At 40.5% G+C, this 23790-nt stretch overlaps 1 long non-coding RNA gene across 1 annotated transcript in view; it reads right to left on the reverse strand.

Annotated features, from left to right (window-relative positions):
* Positions 1-209: 209 nt before the first annotated feature.
* The window catches only part of LOC148001665 (uncharacterized), a 45041-nt gene continuing 21460 nt past the window's right edge, over positions 210-23790 (reverse strand). Inside the window, exon 3 of the long non-coding RNA XR_015635541.1 lies at positions 210-2400. This is a non-coding gene — a long non-coding RNA (uncharacterized LOC148001665). The remainder of the gene's footprint in view (positions 2401-23790) is intronic.

The raw sequence follows: 23790 nt of genomic DNA on the forward strand, positions 1-23790 counted from the left end.
CCTGATTATTAGGAGCCTTCTTACAAACCCTAGGAAATTTAGAGAAGGTAGCTATGTACTGTGACATCACGCTGAGGGAGGGCAGACTGAAATTTAATCAACACTGTTTTGTGTGTGTGTGTGTGTGTGTGTGTGTGTGTGTGTGTATTTGTGTATCTCTCTCAGATACTCTTAATTTTATCCTTTAAGGTTTTCCTTAATATTTTTTTTCCTTCCTCCATCTTTATTAACTTGGGTATTTCTTATTTACATTTCAATTGTTATTCCCTTTCCCAGTTTCCAGGTCAACATCCCCCTAACCTCCCCTTCCCTTCTTTATGGGTGTTCCCCTCCCCATCCACCCCCCATTACCGCCCTCCCCCAACAATCACGTTCACTGGGGGTTCAGTCTTGGCAGGACCAAGGGCTTCCCCTTCCTCTGGTGATCTTACTAGGATATTCATTGCTACCTATGAAGTTGGAGCCCAGGGTCAGTCCATGTATAGTCTTTAGGTAGTGGCTTAGTCCCTGGAAGCTCTGGTTGCTTGGCATTGTTGTTCATATGGGGTCTCAAGCCCCTTCAAGCTCTTCCAGTCCTTTCTCTGACTCCTTCAACAGGGGTCCCATTCTCAGTTTAGTGGTTTGCTGCTGGCATTCGCCTATGTATTTGCTGTATTCTGGCTGTGTCTCTCAGGAGAGATCTACATCCGGTTCCTGTTGGCCTGCACTTCTTTGCTTCATCCATCTTATCTAGTTTGGTGGCTGTATATGTATGGGTCACATGTGGGACAGGCTCTGAATGGGTGTTCCATATGCCTCTGTTCTAAATTTTGCCTCCCTATTCCCTCCCAAAGGTATTCTTGTTCCCCTTTTAAAGAAGGAGTGAAACATTCGAGTTTTGGTCATCCTTCTTGAGTTTCATGTGTTCTGTGCATCTAGGGGAATTTGAGCATTTGGGCTAATAGCCACTTATCAGTGATTGCATACCATGTATGTCTTTCTGTGTTTGGGTTAGCTCACTCAGCATGATATTTTCCAGTTCCAACCATTTGCCTACGAATTTCATAAAGCCGTTGTTTTTGATAGCTGAGTAATATTCCATTGTGTAGATGTACCACATTTTCTGTATCCATTCCTCTGTTGAAGGGCATCTGGGTTCTTTCCAGCTTCTGGCTAGTATAAATAAGGCTGCGATGAACATTGTGGAGCACGTGTCTTTTTTATATGTTGGGGCATCTTTTGGGTATATGCCCAAGAGAGGTATAGCTGGATCCTCAGGCAGTTCAATGTCCAATTTTCTGAGGAACCTCCAGACTGATTTCCAGAATGGTTGTACCAGTCTGCAATCCTACCAGTAATGAAGGAATAATGTTCCTCTTTCTCCACATCCTCACCAGCATTTGCTGTCACCTGAGTTTTTGATCTTAGCCATTCTCACTGGTGTGAGGTGAAATCTCAGGGTTGTTTTGATTTGCATTTCCCTTATGACTAAAGATGCTGAACATTTCTTTAGGTGTTTCTCAGCCATTCGGCATTCCTCAGCTGTGAATTCTTCATTTAGCTCTGAACTCCATTTTTTAATAGGCTTATTGGTCTCCCTGCACTCTAACTTCATGAGTTCTCTGTATATTTTGGATATAAGCCCTCTATCAGTTATAGGATTGGTAAAGATCTTTTCCCAATCTGTTCATTGCCATTTTGTCCTAACAACAGTGCCCTTTGCCTTATAGAAACTTTGAAGTTTTGTGAGATCCCATTTGTCAATTCTTGATCTTAGAGCATAAGCCATTGGTATTTTGTTCAGGAAATTTTCTCCAGTGCCCATGTGTTCGAGGTTCTTCCCCACTTTTTCTTCTATTAGTTTGAGTGTATCTGGTTTGATGTGGAGGTCCTTGATCCACTTGGACTTAAGCTTTGTACGGGGTGATAAGAATGGATTGATATGCATTCTTCTACATGCTGACCTCCAGTTGAACCAGCACCATTTGCTGAAAATGCTATTTTTTTCCATTCGATGGTTTTGGCTCCTTTGTCAAGAATCAAATGACCATAGGTGTGTCGGTTCATTTCTGGGTCTTCAATTCTATTCCATTGGTCTATCTCAGACTGAATTTTTAATAGGTTCTTTTGTGTAAGAGGACAGCTGTCTTCCCAGAATTGAGCTGAACTTATTGTCTACTGTAGTTTTATTTATTTTTTTTTGTGTTGATTCATATGTAATTCTCTTCTGCTTTGGCTCATTCTTTCCCAGCATAATTTCAGCCTCATTCTCAAGTGAATGAGGCTACAAATGGTTTGTCTTGGAATCATTGTTAAATTCTTGTGGTCCACAGGATTTCAGTAGTATGACTATTTTATTCTCTGGGAGATAATTCATCATTGAAAACAACATGACTCTCCTCAGTGTCCTGTAATTTTTTTCTAAAAAAAAAAAAACAGAAAGAAAACAAGTGAAATTACTTTTGGGTTACCACAGCCCTCCCAGTTTTCCTTTTAGAAAAATTTATTTATATATTCAACAACCCTTATTCAAGTCTTTGTATATACTGTTTATCCAGCATATTAAAAAAATAATGACCACAACATGTTCCTCTAATATCTCATAAACTACTGGGGGTATAAAAAAACATTTATACATAAGCCTGAAACATTGGTATTAATGACATTATTAATAGCAAACACTCTTATATAGGTGATAGTAAATTAGATATTGATTTGACTGGGCTCAGGAATGCCATGTTAGTTGGTAAACACTACCTCTGGATAAGTCTGCAAAAGAGCCTCAAGAGATGGTCATCATCTGGATCAAGAGATTAAGTAAAAAAGATGCGCCATTACTAGTCTTGTTTTCAGTGGAAGAAAATAGCAAAGGGTGGTGTGAATGAAATGAACTTTCTGTCCAGAGATGGGTCATACTTTCTCCCACATTAAGACACTGGAGCTCCTGCCTCTCAAGAACTTTGGCTTGAGGTACAATTCACCCCAACAGGAGTGTCTACAGTATACCCTAGTGCTCAAGTCTTGGCTCATGGGCTGGATTGTCCCACCGTCTTTCCCATTTCTCTAGTCTGGAGATGGCAATTTAGGAACTTCCTGATTTCAACATGAAAATCACTTAGTATTTATATATATATATATGTATATATACATATATATATTCTATCATCTTTTGATCTATCACATATATATCATCTAACATCTTTTTATCTATCATCTATTTATCTATCAATTATCTATCTACATATCTATCTATCATCTACCTACCTATCTATCCTTATCTATCATCTATCATCTATCTACCTACCTACCTACCTGTCTATCAACTATCCAATAGGTTTTTTTTTGTCCTCTGTGGAACCATGTCAGATACAAGAAGTTTTACTGTTCTCATATTTGTACCCACAGTTATCTGTGATAATGGCAACATGCTACTGACAGATTCATTGATACGTAAGATTTGTAGCTACAAAAATTGACATGATCTGAATTATCTAAGTCACAATTGGAGTTTGAAATTGGTCATCTTATTTCCAGGTTTATTGTTTACAATGCCATTTAAAATAATAAAAATAAGTAATGAAAAGAGTCACACCCCAATTTACCCATGCTACCTTAGTGTAAAGTCAACATGTCAGAGAAACAGGACCTACATGATGTGTCCCTGACTCTAGTTCCAGTGGTCTGATGCCCTCTTCTGGCCTCTAAGAACACCCAGAACATCCACGGTACACAGATATATGTATACAAATGTATGGGCAAAAATGCCCATACAAGCAAATCTTTTTAAAGTAACATAAAATGATGTTAACTGACTATCTATTATAAAATATTCACATTTATGGGGCTGAATAGAATGAAATCTCCATAATTTATAATGTTAACTCCTGTAGTTGACCAAGGATGTAATCAAAAACTATACCTTTTTAGTTTGAAATCTGTAATAATCGTGCTTTGCTACTTTCTTAACTGTTGTAAATAGAAATCACTAAATTAGGGGGCTTTCAAGGGTTAAAGAACGCATATAAAGGGATGGAAGGGGGCCACATATCTGTCTTCATTAGAGGCAAATACTAAACTAGTTCAAGTTGCAAACCAGGGATCATCCAGAACTACCCAGAGAGGAATGAATGGGGGGAGTATTCAATGGAAGACACCACAAAACAAAAGTTTAGTCTGCATGTTGACATTGGTGTAAGCCAGCCACCATTAATCATGCCATCCTATCTAAATGTTTGCTAAACATTGATTAGCCTTATCTTCAATTTCCTGTGTTCATGAAATTTGTTTCATAAAATGATCCTAAGTAACTTAGAATGTGGAGCTGGCGATACCATGGTATTCCAGAAAAGCACATTCATGGCTTGAATTGTTTAACTTGTATGTAAATTGCAAGAGTGTTTGAGGAACAGTGCAGAGTAAGAATGGCCAAGATCTTAATCCTCCTAAACTTTCCTATAATTATTAATTTGTATTGAGACCAGAAGTAAAGGAACATGTCTCACCAACCACCAGTGACGAACGGGAAAGGTACAGAAACATGACCTGTGTGGAGGTCAGTGAGCCAGGCATTTTCCAATAGGTCAGTAGGAGGGTGTCGGCTCACCAGCCCTTCTTCTTACGCAGTAAGCAAGTCTAATTACAGAATGGCTAAACAGGCCAAGTGTTCAGGTGGAACTCTCCCACCTGAGACTGCTCAGTTTTTCCATTTAAGGCTGTTTTTCCATAATTACTTTCCAAACAGTCTGTAGGGAATCAGTGTGTTGCCTTTGAGACGTGTTTAAAATGTTATCGCATTATTTGCAAACATGCTTATTCCTCATTGTCAATATAACCAGTGTTTTAAGACTGACTGAATCTCATTTCTCACATTCCTCAAAAGGAATAAAATCAGGAAAAGCTTCTCAGATAGTAAGGAGCAGTGCGCTCACTTAGGAATTCTGAGACAAAAATGCTGAACTATTAACAAACAGATGAGGTCTTCATCTTTGGGATTCCAATCTTGTAGTAAGAGTGGAATAATTCATACTTCATGGTTGCCTAACATGTGCGAAGCTGCCTAAGGCTCACATGATCATAGAATGTGGCACCAAGATGCTCAGATGTCTGAGGACAATAGGGATGGGATGACCTGAGGGAGACAAAACAAAGAAAAAGAAGACTTTAAAGTGTTTGTATGGGCACATATAAAAGGAAAGCTTTTTTAAAAAATTTTAATTTAATTTTTTAAATTATTCGCTTAACATTTCACTCACTGTCCCCCTCCCAGTCACCCCTTCCCAAAATCTTCCCCCTACTATCCCCACCCCCTTCTTTTCTAGGTGGATGAGGCCCCCTTGGGACTTACAACCACCCGCTCCCCCCAATCCGCACTTTGAGTCTCTGTGAGACTTGGTGCTTCTTTTCCCAGTAAGGCCAGACAAGGAAGGCCAGACAAGGAAGGCCAGCCACAAATAGACAACAGCTTTTGAGATAGCCCCCACTCCAGTTGTTCAGGACCCACATAAAGACCAAACTGCACATCTGCTACTATATGCAGGAAGGCCTAGGTCCAGCCTCTGTATGCTTTTTGGTTGGTGGTTTAGACTCTGAGAACCCCAAGGATTCAGGTTAGTTGACTCTGTTGGTCTTCCTGTGGAGCCCCTGAGATGGTTTGTATATGCTAGGCCAGGGAGTGGCACCATTAGAAGGTATGGCCCTGTTGGAGTAGGTGTGGCTTTGTTGGAGTAGGTGTGGCCTTGTTGGAGTAGGCGTGGCACTGTGAGTGTGAGCTTTAAGACACTCATCCTAGCTGCCTGAAAGTCAGTATTCTGCTAGAAGCCTTGAAATGAAAGTGTAGAACTCTCAGCCCCTCCTGAACGATGCCTGCCCAGACGCTGCCATGCTCCCACCTTGATAATAATGGACTGAACCTGTGAACCTGTAAGTCAGCCCCAAATAAATGTTGTCCTTATGAGAGTTGCCTTGGTCACAGTGCCTATTCACAGCAGTAAAACCCTAACACAGCTCCTAGGCCCTGCGAGGCCCACAATCCTTCCTCCTGTTCTTCCATAAGAGTCCCCAATCTCCACCCACTGTTTGGCTGTGTTTGTATGTCTGAGAAAAGCTGCTGGGTGGAGCCTCTCAGAGGACAGCACACTCCTGTCTCCAAGCATAACAGAGTATATCATTAATAGTGTTAGGGACTGGTGCTTGCCCATGGGATGGGTCTCAAATTGGGCTGGCTATTGGTTGACCATTTCCTGAGTCTCTGCTCCCTCCCACCATGTCTGCATTTCCTATAGACAGAATTAATTTTGCCTTGAAAGTTTTATAGGTGGGTTGGTGTCTCTATCACTCCACTAGGGTTCCATATCCCCAAGGTAGTGAGTCACAGCTAAGGTCACTCCCATTGATCCTTGGGTGCCTTCCTTATCCCAAGTCTCTGTCTCATCATGGAGATGGCCCCAACCTCCTCACCTCCAACAGTTGCATATGTTCATTCATTTTTAACCTAAAGATTAAAAGTGGTAAAAAAGGCAAATGTTTAAGAATAATAATGAATGAGGTAACCCAATCCCCAAAATCACACATGGTATGCACTCACTGGTATCCAAGTGGGTATTAGCCCAAATGTTCTGATTAACCAAGATACAATCCACAGACCACATGAAGCTCAAGAAGAAGGACAACTGAAGTGCGGAACACTCAGAAAGGGGAACAAAAATATTCATAGGGGAAATACAGAGAAAAAGGTTGGAGCAGAGGCTGAAGGAAAGGCTATCCAGTGACTGATCCACCTGGGGATCCAGCTCATATACATACAGCCAGCAAACTCAGACAATATTGCTGATGCCAAGAAGTGCATGCTGACAGGATGCACTCCTGAGGGGCTCTGCCAGAGCCTGATAAATACAGAGGCGGATGCTCGCAGCCAACCATTGAACTGAGAACAGGGTCCCCAATGTTAGTTAGAGAAAGGATTGAAGGAGCTGAAGGGGTTTACAAGAACAGCAACACTAACCAACCAGAGCTCTCAGGGACTAAACCACCATTCGAAGAGTGCACATGGACAGACCCATGGCTCCAGCTGCATATGTAGCAGAGGATGGCCTTGCTGGGCACCAATAGGAGGAGAAGCCCTTGGTCCTGCCAAGGCTCAATGCCCCAGTATAGGGGAATGTCAGGGTGGTGAGGTGGGAAGGAGTAGGTGGATGGATGAGGGAGGATTGGGTGTGGAGGGGTTATGGACAGGAGACAGGGAAAGGGGATAACATTTAAAATATAAATTTAAAAATATCCAATAAAAATGTATATGATGTAAAAGAATAAAAAAGAATAATAATGAGAAAACTCATTTCCTTTTGCATAGTAATAAAAGCCAGCAACTGACTGACTGCTGCTGCCTTGCCTGGGGCCATATACTTTGTTTCCACAGCTATTCCCACTGCCCTTCCCCAGAAGTTTACCATTTCACATTAACCCCCTGTGTGCTGAAGTGAAAGCAGCTAAGCAGCTAAACAATTACACATTCCTTGCCTTATACATTAATCCATAAAAACAGTTGAACCGTTCCTGGCCTACTTCATCTTTGCTCCAGCTTTAAGAGCGAAAGCAATTTTCACAGGCTAGTTATTTTTATTCTTAAAGTCATCTTGGCAATCACTTTCTAGAGACCTAATGAGATAATCTGTCAATCTTTGAGCAGTGGTTGTTTCTCCCCAAAATACTGGCAACTATATTAAACAAAGTTCTCTTTAACCTAATTTTGCTCCCAATGATTGATATACATACACAGAGGCAACATAAACAGTATCTCTACTAGTTATTCACCAGAGATAACACAACAGAGACAGCAAAAGCTTTGAGTGCTGAGTGGAATTTCAGTGATTTCAATGACGAGTGTTATCCATTAACAAAGCAGCTCACTTAGTTACTGAGTGATGTTCACATTCTAGAAACAGATATCTCAAGGTATTTGTATTGAATTAAAATTTTTACTCATGGGCTACAGAAATAGCTCAGTGGTTAAGAGCCCTGGCCAGTCTTCTAGAGGACTTGGATTCGAATCTTAGCACTGATGTTCACATCCAGCTGTTTCTTCAGTTCCAAGTGATCCAATGGCCTTTGTGGCCACCAGGTATGCACGCGGTACACAGTCATGCACACAGATAGAACACTCATACACATAAAACTTTTTAAAAATATCTTTAAGTATCATTCTTGTCCCAGCATTCGAGCTGTGGAGGCAGGAGTTCAAAGCTATCCTTATGTATAGACTGAGTTTGAGTCTAGCCTGCACTATGTAAGATCCTGAATCAAAGCATCAAAACCCAAAACAAGTGAATAAAAATAAATGATTTGCTGTTAAACGTGTACAGTGTAGAGAAAAGGATTTAAAAAAATATCCAACAAAGTTGTATGTGAAAAAACTTGTGTGCCCTTGAAATTGCAACTGTATTAATAACCCTGTCCTGCCTTGGGAAGGAAGTCTTGAGAACATTACATGTACAGCATAGTTCATTAGGTTTCTGAATGCCCTGCCTAGCTCTTTCAAGGCTTCTGGGTGGTTAAAGTGTAACACCAGGACTGTTTCTCTTCCCCCCTCTGGGGTGGGGAGAGCTGCTTACACGTCAATATCCTGACTGGGGATTCCCAACCCCACACATAGAACCATGACACCTGACTCTGGATAGTTACTGACTATAACTCCCTTGTTCTGAATGTGGTCTCCAAAGTGCTTTTATCAATACTGGAGTTTATAGGGTAATTTGAAGGAAAGGAAGGCGGCTTGGTATTTTAGTTTCAAGTATATTTGATGATGTACTAGTGAGTTGTTAGAGTCTCTTTCATGCCTGGTTTAAATAGTTCTGTATCAAAGAAGCACACATAAGTTGATTGAGTTTCTGTAGAAAGTAATGACAATCAGCTAGAAGCCAGACTGGCTGATTGTCTTTGGAAGGTCTCTAACCCCTCCTTCATCACCGTGTTCCTCTTTAGGAACAGCCTTTCATTGTTCTAGTTTCCTATTCTTGGCCCTCTGTTAAAAAAAAATTAGAAAACTGAAAATATTCATACCTGTAGTGACGTTCATTCATAGTATGTTAGTTTCTGTTTTATTATGAGGAGACACCATGATCAACAAAAGTTTTACAAGAAAGTATTTAACTAGGAACTTGCTTACAGTCTCTCCAATAATCATGGCAGGACATGTAGGGAAAGGCAAGCAGGCATGGTACTGGAGCGATAGTTAAGAGCTCACATCTGATCGGTATCATTACAGGAAGAAATATCATGGGCTTGTGAAATTTCAAAGGCCCATCCCCAGAGACACACCTCCTCCAACAGGCCAATCTTTCCCCCAAAAAGTCACACCTATTAGTACTTACCAAAACAGTTCTACTAATTGGGGACCAGGCACTCAAACATATGAGTCTACTCTCATTCGAGCCACCATGCATAGGAACCTCTAATTATATGAGGAACCAATTTAACATGCAGATGGTTCCTTCTCTGAAAAGTAATTGTAAGAAGTAAACAGAATATAAACAAAATAAAATGAAAGAAAAAAACAATGACACAGAGCATCTCTAGGCTAATGCTTTCATTTTCTCTGTCTGCCCTTTTAATTGATTTTGCCCCTAAAACTTGAGAGAGCGGTATACACCAAAAGCACACCAGCCCTGCTCTCATTACTCTGACTCTGGTATTTTTCTTAGGTTTATTTAGGGTCATTTACTCAAAGATAGAGCCTCACTAAAGACAAGCTGACTCAGAACTAATTACACTGTCTGCTTTCCACAGCATCAAAGAAACAGTGGTGTGCCCAGCCTTTGAGGGGAGTAGAGGAAAGGAAAACAGAAGACACTAGTACAAGTAAGGAAGTAAAATTGACAGCTGAATGTGGAAGATTGGTAGATGAGAAAACACTGGGTAAGGCAGACTGTAAATGCTAAACACAGTCTTTAAAGAACCTTAGAGAATACAGGCACGAATGTGGAGGTTAAAGGACAACATGGAGAAGTTGGTTCTCCTCTTCCACTATGTTGATTCTGGGAATGAATTCAGGCTACTAGACTGGGTGGTGAGCGCCTTTACCCACTGAGTCTTCTTGATAACCCTTCAGGAACTTTAGGTCAGGTTTAACTACCCAGTAAAGACCATCTCTCAAAAGCTCAAAACAAGCAGGTCACAACTTGATTCAGCCTCATGATGCTATGAATGAGCAACAATAAACAATTTACTCTGTTGACTGGGAGAACTTCCAGAATTGAAAGTAACTAGGTGATCCCCTAAACATTTAGCTCAGTAGTTCCTAATAACAGTTGAGATAACTTTTATTATTTAGTAGCAATATAATTAATGACTCCAGATTAATACTTCCTTGTTTACTTTTACTTCCTAGTCTATTGTATCTGTGTTTTGAGACAGGAACATGTTTCTCGTGCAATTCAGGCAGATGCCAAAATGTACATCTCAATAGCTTAAGGTATTTCCATCATATCAAATCAGCTTAGAGAAAGAGATGGTTGTAGGAGTTTTAGTTATCTGACTGACTCTCCTCACAATAATTAAAAAAAAAGAAACCAAATCAAATTGGCCTGTCCTTTGAAAATGTGAACTATGTTCCCTTCAAGGCCAAACTTGAGAAATGTTTACGTGCAGATTATCTTACACTTGTGTGCTTGGTCCTAGTTTTGTTTGCTGTGTTTTTTGATACCTTGCTTAGGCAGGCTTTGAACATACTGTGTAGTCAAGTGTGATCCTCCTACAAAGTTCTGAGATTACACGACTATATCACCATGCCCCTTTTTGTTTTAATCTATTAAGACACAGGGTTCTGGAGCAATGATGTGACAAAAATGTTAAAGGACACTTGTGAGGTTAGAGAGATAGCTCAATGACTAACAGGAAGTATTTGCTGCCTATCAAGAGAAGTGGATTCATTTTCTAGCATCTATTTAAACAGATTTTCTGTAACTCCAGTCCCAGAGGATCCTGTGCCCTTGTATTCATTAGAGTTTTATGGCTATGAAAAGATATGACTCCCCAGACCCTGTGAGAGAGAGACCCAACCGCCTGGTCAGGTGGGCACTCCTGAGGCTGCAGAGCGGAAGAGACCACCAACACTGCTCACCCCTGCCCACATCCCTGGCCCAAGAGGAAACTGTATAAGGCCTCTGGGCTCCCGTGGGGGAGGGCCCAGGAGCGGCAGGACCCCTGTGCCTGAGACACCACCAGAACCAGAAGGAAACAGACCGGATAAACAGTTCTCTGCACCCAAATCCCGTGGGTAGGAGAGCTAAACCTTCAGAGAGGCAGACAAGCCTGGGAAACCAGAAGAGACTGCTCTCTGCCCACACATCTCGGACTCCAGAGGAAAACACCAAAGGCCATCTGGAACCCTGATGCACTGAAGCTCCCGGAAAGGGCGGCGCATATCTTCCTGGTTGCTGCCGCCACAGAGAGCCCGAGGGCAGCACCCCGAGAGCGAACTTGAGCCTCGGGACCACAGGTAAGACCAAATTTTCTGCTGCTAGAAAGCTGCCTGGTGAACTCAAGACACAGGCCCACAGGAACAGCTGAAGACCTGTAGAGAGGAAAAACCACACGCCGGAAAGCAGAACACTCTGTCCCCATAACTGACTGAAAGAGAGGAAAACAGGTCTACAGCACTCCTGACACACAGGCTTATAGGACAGTCTAGCCCTGTCAGAAATAGCAGAACAAAGTAACACTAGAGATAATCTGATGGCGAGAGGCAAGCGCAGGAACCCAAGCAACAGAAACCAAGACTACATGGCACCATCGGAGCCCAATTCTCCCATCAAAACAAACATGGAATATCCAAACACACCAGAAAAGCAAGATCTAGTTCCAAAATCATTTTTGATGATGATGTTGGAACTTCAAGAAAGACGTGAAGAACTCCCTTAGAGAACAAGTAGAAGCCTACAGAGAGGAATTGCAAAAATGCCTGAAAGAATCGCAAAAATCCCTGAAAGAATTCCAGGAAAACATAAATAAACAAGTAGAAGCCCATAGAGAGGAGACACAAAAATCCCTGAAAGAATTCCAGGAAAACACAATCAAACAGTTGAAGGAATTAAAAATGGAAATAGAAGCAATCAAGAAAGAACACATGGAAACAACCCTGGATATAGAAAACCAAAAGAAGAGACAAGGAGCTGTAGATACGAGCTTCACCAACAGAATACAAGAGATGGAAGAGAGAATCTCGGGAGCAGAAGATTCCATAGAAATCATTGACTCAACTGTCAAAGATAATGTAAAGCGGAAAAAGCTACTGGTCCAAAACATACAGGAAATCCAGGACTCAATGAGAAGATCAAACCTAAGGATAATAGGTATAGAAGAGAGTGAAGACTCCCAGCTCAAAGGACCAGTAAATATCTTCAACAAAATCATAGAAGAAAACTTCCCTAACCTAAAAAAAGAGATACCCATAGACATACAAGAAGCCTACAGAACTCCAAATAGATTGGACCAGAAAAGAAACACCTCCCGTCACATAATTGTCAAAACACCAAACGCACAAAATAAAGAAAGAATATTAAAAGCAGTAAGGGAAAAAGGTCAAGTAACATATAAAGGGAGACCTATCAGAATCACACCAGACTTCTCGCCAGAAACTATGAAGGCCAGAAGATCCTGGACTGATGTCATACAGACCCTAAGAGAACACAAATGCCAGCCCAGGTTACTGTATCCAGCAAAACTCTCAATTAACATTGATGGAGAAACCAAGATATTCTATGACAAAACCAAATTTACACAATATCTTTCCACAAATCCAGCACTACAAAGGATAATAAATGGTAAAGCCCAACATAAGGAGGCAAGCTATACCCTAGAAGAAGCAAGAAACTAATCGTCTTGGCAACAAAACAAAGAGAATGAAAGCACACAAACATAACCTCACATCCAAATATGAATATGACGGGAAGCAATAATCACTATTCCTTAATATCTCTCAATATCAATGGCCTCAACTCCCCAATAAAAAGACATAGATTAACAAACTGGATACACAACTAGGACCCTGCATTCTACTGCCTACAGGAAACACACCTCAGAGACAAAGACAGACACTACCTCAGAGTGAAAGGCTGGAAAACAACTTTCCAAGCAAATGGTCAGAAGAAGCAAGCTGGAGGAGCCATTCTAATATCAAATAAAATCAATTTCCAACTAAAAGTCATCAAAAAAGATAAGGAAGGACACTTCATATTCATCAAAGGAAAAATCCACCAAGATGAACTCTCAATCCTAAATATCTATGCCCCAAATACAAGGGCACCTACATACGTAAAAGAAACTTTACTAAAGCTCAAAGCACACATTGCACCTCACACAATAATAGTGGGAGATTTCAACACACCACTCTCATCAATGGACAGATCATGGAAACAGAAATTAAACAGTGATGTCGACAGACTAAGAGAAGTCATGAGCCAAATGGACTTAACAGATATTTATAGAACATTCTATCCTAAAGCAAAAGGATATACGTTCTTCTCAGCTCCTCATGGTACTTTCTCCAAAATTGACCATATAATTGGTCAAAAAATGGGCCTCCACAGGTACAGAAAGATAGAAATAATCCCATGCATGCTATCGGACCACCACGGCCTAAAACTGGTCTTCAATAACAATAAGGGAAGAATGCCCACATATACGTGGAAATTGAACAATGCTCTACTCAATGATAACCTGGTCAAGGAAGAAATAAAGAAAGAAATTAAAAACTTTTTAGAATTTAATGAAAATGAAGATACAACATACCCAAACTTATGGGACACAATGAAAGCTGTGCTAAGAGGAAAACTCATAGCGCTGAGTGCCTGCAGAAAGAAACAGGAAAGAGCATATGTCAGCAGCTTGACAGCACACCTAAAAGCTCTAGAACAAAAAGAAGCAAATACACCCAGGAGGAGTAGAAGGCAGGAAATAATCAAACTCAGAGCTGAAATCAACCAAGTAGAAACAAAAAGGACCATAGAAAGAATCAACAGAACCAAAAGTTGGTTCTTTGAGAAAATCAACAAGATAGATAAACCCTTAGCCAGACTAACGAGAGGACACAGAGAGTGCGTCCAAATTAACAAAATCAGAAATGAAAAGGGAGACATAACTACAGATTCAGAGGAAATTCAAAAAATCATCAGATCTTACTATAAAAACCTATATTCAACAAAACTTGAAAATCTTCAGGAAATGGACAATTTCCTAGACAGATACCAGGTTTCGAAGTTAAATCAGGAACAGATAAACCAGTTAAACAACCCCATAACTCCTAAGGAAATAGAAGCAGTCATTAAAGATCTCCCAACCAAAAAGAGCCCAGGTCCAGACGGGTTTAGTGCAGAATTCTATCAAACCTTCATAGAAGACCTCATACCAATATTATCCAAACTATTCCACAAAATTGAAACAGATGGAGCACTACCGAATTCCTTCTACGAAGCCACAATTACTCTTATACCTAAACCACACAAAGACCCAACAAAGAAAGAGAACTTCAGACCAATTTCCCTTATGAATATCGATGCAAAAATACTCAATAAAATTCTGGCAAACCGAATTCAAGAGCACATCAAAACAATCATCCACCATGATCAAGTAGGCTTCATCCCAGGCATGCAGGGATGGTTTAATATACGGAAAACCATCAACGTGATCCATTGTATAAACAAACTGAAAGAACAGAACCACATGATTATTTCATTAGATGCTGAGAAAGCATTTGACAAAATTCAACACCCCTTCATGATAAAAGTCCTGGAAAGAATAGGAATTCAAGGCCCATACCTGAACATAGTAAAAGCCATATACAGCAAACCAGTTGCTAACATTAAACTAAATGGAGAGAAACTTGAAGCAATCCCACTAAAATCAGGGACTAGACAAGGCTGCCCGCTCTCTCCCTACTTATTCAATATAGTTCTTGAAGTTCTAGCCAGAGCAATCAGACAACAAAAGGAGATCAAGTGGATACAGATCGGAAAAGAAGAGGTCAAAATATCACTATTTGCAGATGACATGATAGTATATTTAAGTGATCCCAAAAGTTCCACCAGAGAACTACTAAAGCTGATAAACAACTTCAGCAAAGTGGCTGGGTATAAAATTAACTCAAATAAATCAGTTGCCTTCCTCTATACAAAAGAGAAACAAGCCGAGAAAGAAATTAGGGAAACGACACCCTTCATAATAGACCCAAATAATATAAAGTACCTCGGTGTGACTTTAACCAAGCAAGTAAAAGACCTGTACAATAAGAACTTCAAGACACTGAGGAAAGAAATTGAAGAAGACCTCAGAAGATGGAAAGATCTCCCATGCTCATGGATTGGCAGGATTAATATAGTAAAAATGGCCATTTTACCAAAAGCAATCTACAGATTCAATGCAATCCCCATCAAAATACCAATCCAATTCTTCAAAGAGTTAGACAGAACAATTTGCAAATTCATCTGGAATAACAAAAAACGCAGGATAGCTAAAGCTATCCTCAACAATAAAAGGACTTCAGGGGGAATCACTATCCCTGAACTCAAGCAGTATTACAGAGCAATAGTGATAAAAACTGCATGGTATTGGTACAGAGACAGACAGATAGACCAATGGAATAGAATTGAAGACCCAGAAATGAACCCACACACCTATGGTCACTTGATTTTTGACAAAGGAGCCAAAACCATCCAATGGAAAAAAGATAGCATTTTCAGCAAATGGTGCTGGTTCAACTGGAGGGCAACATGTAGAAGAATGCAGATCGATCCATGCTTATCACCCTGTACAAAGCTTAAGTCCAAGTGGATCAAGGACCTCCACATCAAACCAGACACACTCAAACTAATAGAAGAAAAACTAGGGAAGCATCTGGAACACATGGGCACTGGAAAAAATTTCCTGAACAAAACACCAATGGCTTATGCTCTAAGATCAAGAATCGACAAATGGGATCTCATAAAACTGCAAAGCTTCTGTAAGGCAAAGGACACGGTGGTTAGGACAAAACGGCAACCAACAGATTGGGAAAAGATCTTTACCAATCCTACAACAGATAGAGGCCTTATATCCAAAATATACAAAGAACTCAAGAAGTTAGACCGCAGGGAAACAAATAACCCTATTAAAAAATGGGGTTCAGAGCTAAACAAAGAATTCACAGCTGAGGAATGCCGAATGGCTGAGAAACACCTAAAGAAATGTTCAACATCTTTAGTCATAAGGGAAATGCAAATCAAAACAACCCTGAGATTTCACCTCACACCAGTGAGAATGGCTAAGATCAAAAACTCAGGTGACAGCAGATGCTGGCGAGGATGTGGAGAAAGAGGAACACTCCTCCATTGTTGGTGGGATTGCAGACTGGTAAAACCATTCTGGAAATCAGTCTGGAGGTTCCTCAGAAAATTGGACATTGAACTGCCTGAGGATCCAGCTATACCTCTCTTGGGCATATACCCAAAAGATGCCTCAACATATAAAAGAGACACGTGCTCCACTATGTTCATCGCAGCCTTATTTATAATAGCCAGAAACTGGAAAGAACCCAGATGCCCTTCAACAGAGGAATGGATACAGAAAATGTGGTACATCTACACAATGGAATATTACTCAGCTATCAAAAACAACGAGTCTATGAAATTCGTAGGCAAATGGTTGGAACTGGAAAATATCATCCTGAGTGAGCTAACCCAATCACAGAAAGACATACATGGTATGCACTCATTGATAAGTGGCTATTAGCCCAAATGCTTGAATTACCCTAGATCCCTAGAACAAACGAAACTCAAGACGGATGATCAAAATGTGAATGCTTCACTCCTTCTTTAAATGAGGAAAAAGAATACCCTTGGCAGGGAAGGGAGAGGCAAAGATTAAAACAGAGACTGAAGGAACACCCATTCAGAGCCTGCCCCACAGGTGGCCCATACATATACAGCCACCCAATTGGACAAGATGGATGAAGCAAAGAAGTGCAGACCGACAGGAGCCGGATGTAGATCGCTCCTGAGAGACACAGCCAGAATACAGCAAATACAGAGGCGAATGCCAGCAGCAAACCACTGAACTGAGAATAGGTCCCCCGTTGAAGGAATCAGAGAAAGAACTGGAAGAGCTTGAAGGGGCTCGAGACCCCAAAAGTACAACAATGTCAAGCAACCAGAGCTTCCAGGGACTAAGCCACTACCTAAAGACTGCATGGACTGACCCTGGACTCTGACCCCATAGGTAGCAATGAATATCCTAGTAAGAGCACCAGTGGAAGGGGAAGCCCTGGGTCCTGCTAAGACTGAACCCCCAGTGAACTAGACTGTTGGGGGGAGGGCGGCAATGGGGGGAGGGTTGGGAGGGGGACACCCATAAGGAAGGGGAGGGGGGAGGGGGATGTTTGCCTGGAAACCGGGAAAGGGAATAACACTTGAAATGTATATAAGAAATACTCAAGTTAATAAAAATAAAATAAAATAAAATAAAATAAAATAAAAAAAATAAAATAAAATAAAAAGATATGACTACAGCAACACTTACATGTGAAAATATTTAATTGGATTACAGTTTAGAGGTTTAGTCCATTATCATGATGGCTAGAAGTATGGTGGCACGCCAGTAGACATAGTACTGGAGACAAAGCTGAGAGTTCTACATTTGGATATGCAGGCACCAGGAAGAGACAGTGAGACACTGAGCCTGAGTTGAGCATCTGAGTCCTCAAATCCACCCTCCCAACCCTCTCAGTGACACACTTTCTCCAACAAGGCCATACCTCCTAATAGTGACACTTCTTAATGGCTGATGGGGGCCATTTTCCTTCAAACCACCACAGCCCTCTTCTAATGTCTGTGGGCATTAGCTATGTATGTGATAGATACACACGCATGGAGGCAAAAAGTCATAAACATAAAACAAAAATATGTAAATCTTTAAAACAAAAATCAGTAGGAAACATTCTGTGTGAGAAACAGAAAGCCTTTCTTTAAGGACTACGACTTGCAAACTTGTGTGCAGACCCCCTAGTCTTCTCTTACAATATCTTTCTCCTTTTCTTTTTTTTTTTTCTTTTTTTTTTTTATTAACTTGAGTATTTCTTATATACATTTCAAGTGTTATACCCTTTCCCGGTTTCCGGGCAAAATCCCCCTCCCCCCTCCCCTTCCTTATGGGTGTCCCCCTCCCAACCCTCCCCCCATTGCCGCCCTCCCCCCATAGTCTAGTTCACTGGGGGTTCAGTCTTAGCAGGACCCAGGGCTTCCCCTTCCACTGGTGCTCTTACTAGGATATTCATTGCTACCTATGGGGTCAGAGTCCAGGGTCAGTCCATGTATAGTCTTTAGGTAGTGGCTTAGTCCCTGGAAGCTCTGGTTGCTTGACATTGTTGTACTTTTGGGGTCTCGAGCCCCTTCAAGCTCTTCCAGTTCTTTCTCTGATTCCTTCAACGGGGGACCTATTCTCAGTTCAGTGGTTTGCTGCTGGCATTCGCCTCTGTATTTGCTGTATTCTGGCTGTGTCTCTCAGGAGCGATCTACATCCGGCTCCTGTCGGTCTGCACTTCTTTGCTTCATCCATCTTGTCCAATTGGGTGGCTGTATATGTATGGGCCACCTGTGGGGCAGGCTCTGAATGGGTGTTCCTTCAGTCTCTGTTTTAATCTTTGCCTCTCCCTTCCCTGCCAAGGGTATTCTTTTTCCTCATTTAAAGAAGGAGTGAAGCATTCACATTTTGATCATCCGTCTTGAGTTTCGTTTGTTCTAGGGATCTAGGGTAATTCAAGCATTTGGGCTAATAGCCACTTATCAATGAGTGCATACCATGTATGTCTTTCTGTGATTGGGTTAGCTCACTCAGGATGATATTTTCCAGTTCCAACCATTTGCCTACGAATTTCATAGACTCGTTGTTTTTGATAGCTGAGTAATATTCCATTGTGTAGATGTACCACATTTTCTGTATCCATTCCTCTGTTGAAGGGCATCTCGGTTCTTTCCATTTTCTGGCTATTATAAATAAGGCTGCGATGAACATAGTGGAGCACGTGTCTCTTTTATATGTTGAGGCATCTTTTGGGTATATGCCCAAGAGAGGTATAGCTGGATCCTCAGGCAGTTCAATGTCCAATTTTCTGAGGAACCTCCAGACTGATTTCCAGAATGGTTTTACCAGTCTGCAATCCCACCAACAATGGAGGAGTGTTCCTCTTTCTCCACATCCTCGCCAGCATCTGCTGTCACCTGAGTTTTTGATCTTAGCCATTCTCACTGGTGTGAGGTGAAATCTCAGGGTTGTTTTGATTTGCATTTCCCTTATGACTAAAGATGTTGAACATTTCTTTAGGTGTTTCTCAGCCATTCGGCATTCCTCAGCTGTGAATTCTTTGTTTAGCTCTGAACCCCATTTTTTAATAGGGTTATTTGTTTCCCTGCGGTCTAACTTCTTGAGTTCTTTGTATATTTTGGATATAAGGCCTCTATCTGTTGTAGGATTGGTAAAGATCTTTTCCCAATCTGTTGGTTGCCGTTTTGTCCTAACCACCGTGTCCTTTGCCTTACAGAAGCTTTGCAGTTTTATGAGATCCCATTTGTCGATTCTTGATCTTAGAGCATAAGCCATTGGTGTTTTGTTCAGGAAATTTTTTCCAGTGCCCATGTGTTCCAGATGTTTCCCTAGTTTTTCTTCTATTAGTTTGAGTGTGTCTGGTTTGATGTGGAGGTCCTTGATCCACTTGGACTTAAGCTTTGTACAGGGTGATAAGCATGGATCGATCTGCATTCTTCTACATGTTGCCCTCCAGTTGAACCAGCACCATTTGCTGAAAATGCTATCTTTTTTCCATTGGATGGTTTTGGCTCCTTTGTCAAAAATCAAGTGACCATAGGTGTGTGGGTTCATTTCTGGGTCTTCAATTCTATTCCATTGGTCTATCTGTCTGTCTCTGTACCAATACCATGCAGTTTTTATCACTATTGCTCTGTAATACTGCTTGAGTTCAGGGATAGTGATTCCCCCTGAAGTCCTTTTATTGTTGAGGATAGCTTTAGCTATCCTGCGTTTTTTGTTATTCCAGATGAATTTGCAAATTGTTCTGTCTAACTCTTTGAAGAATTGGATTGGTATTTTGATGGGGATTGCATTGAATCTGTAGATTGCTTTTGGTAAAATGGCCATTTTTACTATATTAATCCTGCCAATCCATGAGCATGGGAGATCTTTCCATCTTCTGAGGTCTTCTTCAATTTCTTTCCTCAGTGTCTTGAAGTTCTTATTGTACAGGTCTTTTACTTGCTTGGTTAAAGTCACACCGAGGTACTTTATATTATTTGGGTCTATTATGAAGGGTGTCGTTTCCCTAATTTCTTTCTCGGCTTGTTTCTCTTTTGTATAGAGGAAGGCAACTGATTTATTTGAGTTAATTTTATACCCAGCCACTTTGCTGAAGTTGTTTATCAGCTTTAGTAGTTCTCTGGTGGAACTTTTGGGATCACTTAAATATACTATCATGTCATCTGCAAATAGTGATATTTTGACCTCTTCTTTTCCGATCTGTATCCACTTGATCTCCTTTTGTTGTCTGATTGCTCTGGCTAGAACTTCAAGAACTATATTGAATAAGTAGGGAGAGAGCGGGCAGCCTTGTCTAGTCCCTGATTTTAGTGGGATTGCTTCAAGTTTCTCTCCATTTAGTTTAATGTTAGCAACTGGTTTGCTGTATATGGCTTTTACTATGTTTAGGTATGGGCCTTGAATTCCTATTCTTTCCAGGACTTTAATCATGAAGGGGTGTTGAATTTTGTCAAATGCTTTCTCAGCATCTAATGAAATGATCATGTGGTTTTGTTCTTTCAGTTTGTTTATATGATGGATCACGTTGATGGTTTTCCGTATATTAAACCATCCCTGCATGCCTGGGATGAAGCCTACTTGATCATGGTGGATGATTGTTTTGATGTGCTCTTGAATTCGGTTTGCCAGAATTTTATTGAGTATTTTTGCGTCGATATTCATAAGGGAAATTGGTCTGAAGTTCTCTTTCTTTGTTGTGTCTTTGTGTGGTTTAGGTATAAGAGTAATTGTGGCTTCGTAGAAGGAATTCGGTAGTGCTCCATCTGTTTCAATTTTGTGGAATTGTTTGGATAATATTGGTATGCGGTCTTCTATGAAGGTTTGATAGAATTCTGCACTAAACCCGTCTGGACCTGGGCTCTTTTTGGTTGGAAGACCTTTAATGACTGCTTCTATTTCCTTAGGAGTTATGGGGTTGTTTAACTGGTTTATCTGTTCCTGATTTAACTTCGATACCTGGTATCTGTCTAGGAAATTGTCCATTTCCTGAAGATTTTCAAATTTTGTTGAATATAGGTTTTTATAGTAAGATCTGATGATTTTTTGAATTTCCTCTGAATCTGTAGTTATGTCTCCCTTTTCATTTCTAATTTTGTTAATTTGGACGCACTCTCTGTGGCCTCTCGTTAGTCTGGCTAAGGGTTTATCTATCTTGTTGATTTTCTCAAAGAACCAACTTTTGGTTTTGTTGATTCTTTCTATGGTCCTTTTTGTTTCTACTTGGTTGATTTCAGCTCTGAGTTTGATTATTTCCTGCCTTCTACTCCTCCTGGGTGTATTTGCTTCTTTTTGTTCTAGAGCTTTTAGGTGTGCTCTCAAGCTGCTGACATATGCTCTTTCCTGTTTCTTTCTGCAGGCACTCAGCGCTATGAGTTTTCCTCTTAGCACAGCTTTCATTGTGTCCCATAAGTTTGGGTATGTTGTATCTTCATTTTCATTAAATTCTAAAAAGTTTTTAATTTCTTTCTTTATTTCTTCCTTGACCAGGTTATCATTGAGTAGAGCATTGTTCAATTTCCACGTATATGTGGGCATTCTTCCCTTATTGTTATTGAAGACCAGTTTTAGGCCGTGGTGGTCCGATAGCATGCATGGGATTATCTCTATCTTTCTGTACCTGTTGAGGCCCGTTTTTTGACCAATTATATGGTCAATTTTGGAGAAAGTACCATGAGGAGATGAGAAGAAGGTATATCCTTTTGCTTTAGGATAGAATGTTCTATAAATATCCGTTAAGTCCATTTGGCTCATGACTTCTCTTAGTCTGTCGACATCACTGTTTAATTTCTGTTTCCATGATCTGTCCATTGATGAGAGTGGGGTGTTGAAGTCTCCCACTATTATTGTGTGAGGTGCAATGTGTGTTTTGAGCTTTAGTAAGGTTTCTTTTACGTATGTAGGTGCCCTTGTATTTGGGGCATAGATATTTAGGATTGAGAGTTCATCTTGGTGGATTTTTCCTTTGATGAATATGAAGTGTCCTTCCTTATCTTTTTTGATGACTTTTAGTTGGAAATTGATTTTATTTGATATTAGAATGGCTACTCCAGCTTGCTTCTTCTGACCATTTGCTTGGAAAGTTGTTTTCCAGCCTTTCACTCTGAGGTAGTGTCTGTCTTTGTCTCTGAGGTGTGTTTCCTGTAGGCAGCAGAATGCAGGGTCCTCATTGCGTATCCAGTTTGTTAATCTATGTCTTTTTATTGGGGAGTTGAGGCCATTGATATTGAGAGATATTAAGGAATAGTGATTATTGCTTCCCTTTATATTCATATTTGGATGTGAGGTTATGTTTGTGTGCTTTCATTCTCTTTGTTTTGTTGCCAAGACGATTAGTTTCTTGCTTCTTCTAGGGTATAGCTTGCCTCCTTATGTTGGGCTTTACCATTTATTATCCTTTGTAGTGCTGGATTTGTAGAAAGATATTGTGTAAATTTGGTTTTGTCATGGAATATCTTGGTTTCTCCATCAATGTTAATTGAGAGTTTTGCTGGATACAGTAACCTGGGCTGGCATTTGTGTTCTCTTAGGGTCTGTATGACATCAGTCCAGGATCTTCTGGCCTTCATAGTTTCTGGCGAGAAGTCTGGTGTGATTCTGATAGGTCTCCCTTTATATGTTACTTGACCTTTTTCCCTTACTGCTTTTAATATTCTTTCTTTATTTTGTGCGTTTGGTGTTTTGACAATTATGTGACGGGAGGTGTTTCTTTTCTGGTCCAATCTATTTGGAGTTCTGTAGGCTTCTTGTATGTCTATGGGTATCTCTTTTTTTAGGTTAGGGAAGTTTTCTTCTATGATTTTGTTGAAGATATTTACTGGTCCTTTGAGCTGGGAGTCTTCACTCTCTTCTATACCTATTATCCTTAGGTTTGATCTTCTCATTGAGTCCTGGATTTCCTGTATGTTTTGGACCAGTAGCTTTTTCCGCTTTACATTATCTTTGACAGTTGAGTCAATGATTTCTATGGAATCTTCTGCTCCTGAGATTCTCTCTTCCATCTCTTGAATTCTGTTGGTGAGGCTTGTATCTACAGCTCCTTGTCTCTTCTTTTGGTTTTCTATATCCAGGGTTGTTTCCATGTGTTCTTTCTTGATTGCTTCTATTTCCATTTTTAATTCCTTCAACTGTTTGATTGTGTTTTCCTGGAATTCTTTCAGGGATTTTTGCGATTCCTCTCTGTAGGCTTTTACTTGTTTATTAATGTTTTCCTGTGCTTCCCTAAGTGTGTTCATGTCTTTCTTGAAGTCCTCCAGCATCATGATCAAATATGATTTTGTAACTAGATCTTGCTTTTCTGGTGTGTTTGGATATTCCATGTTTGTTTTGGTGGGAGAATTGGGCTCCGATGATGGCATGTAGTCTTGGTTTCTGTTGCTTGGGTTCCTGCGCTTGCCTCTCGCCATCAGATTATCTCTAGTGTTACTTGGTTCTGCTATTTCTGACAGTGGCTAGACTGTCCTATAA

This window comes from Rattus norvegicus, chromosome 13 (assembly GCF_021556685.1).
Source record: "Rattus norvegicus strain SHRSP/BbbUtx chromosome 13, alternate assembly SHRSP_T2T, whole genome shotgun sequence".
Classification (NCBI taxonomy): domain Eukaryota; kingdom Metazoa; phylum Chordata; class Mammalia; order Rodentia; family Muridae; genus Rattus; species Rattus norvegicus.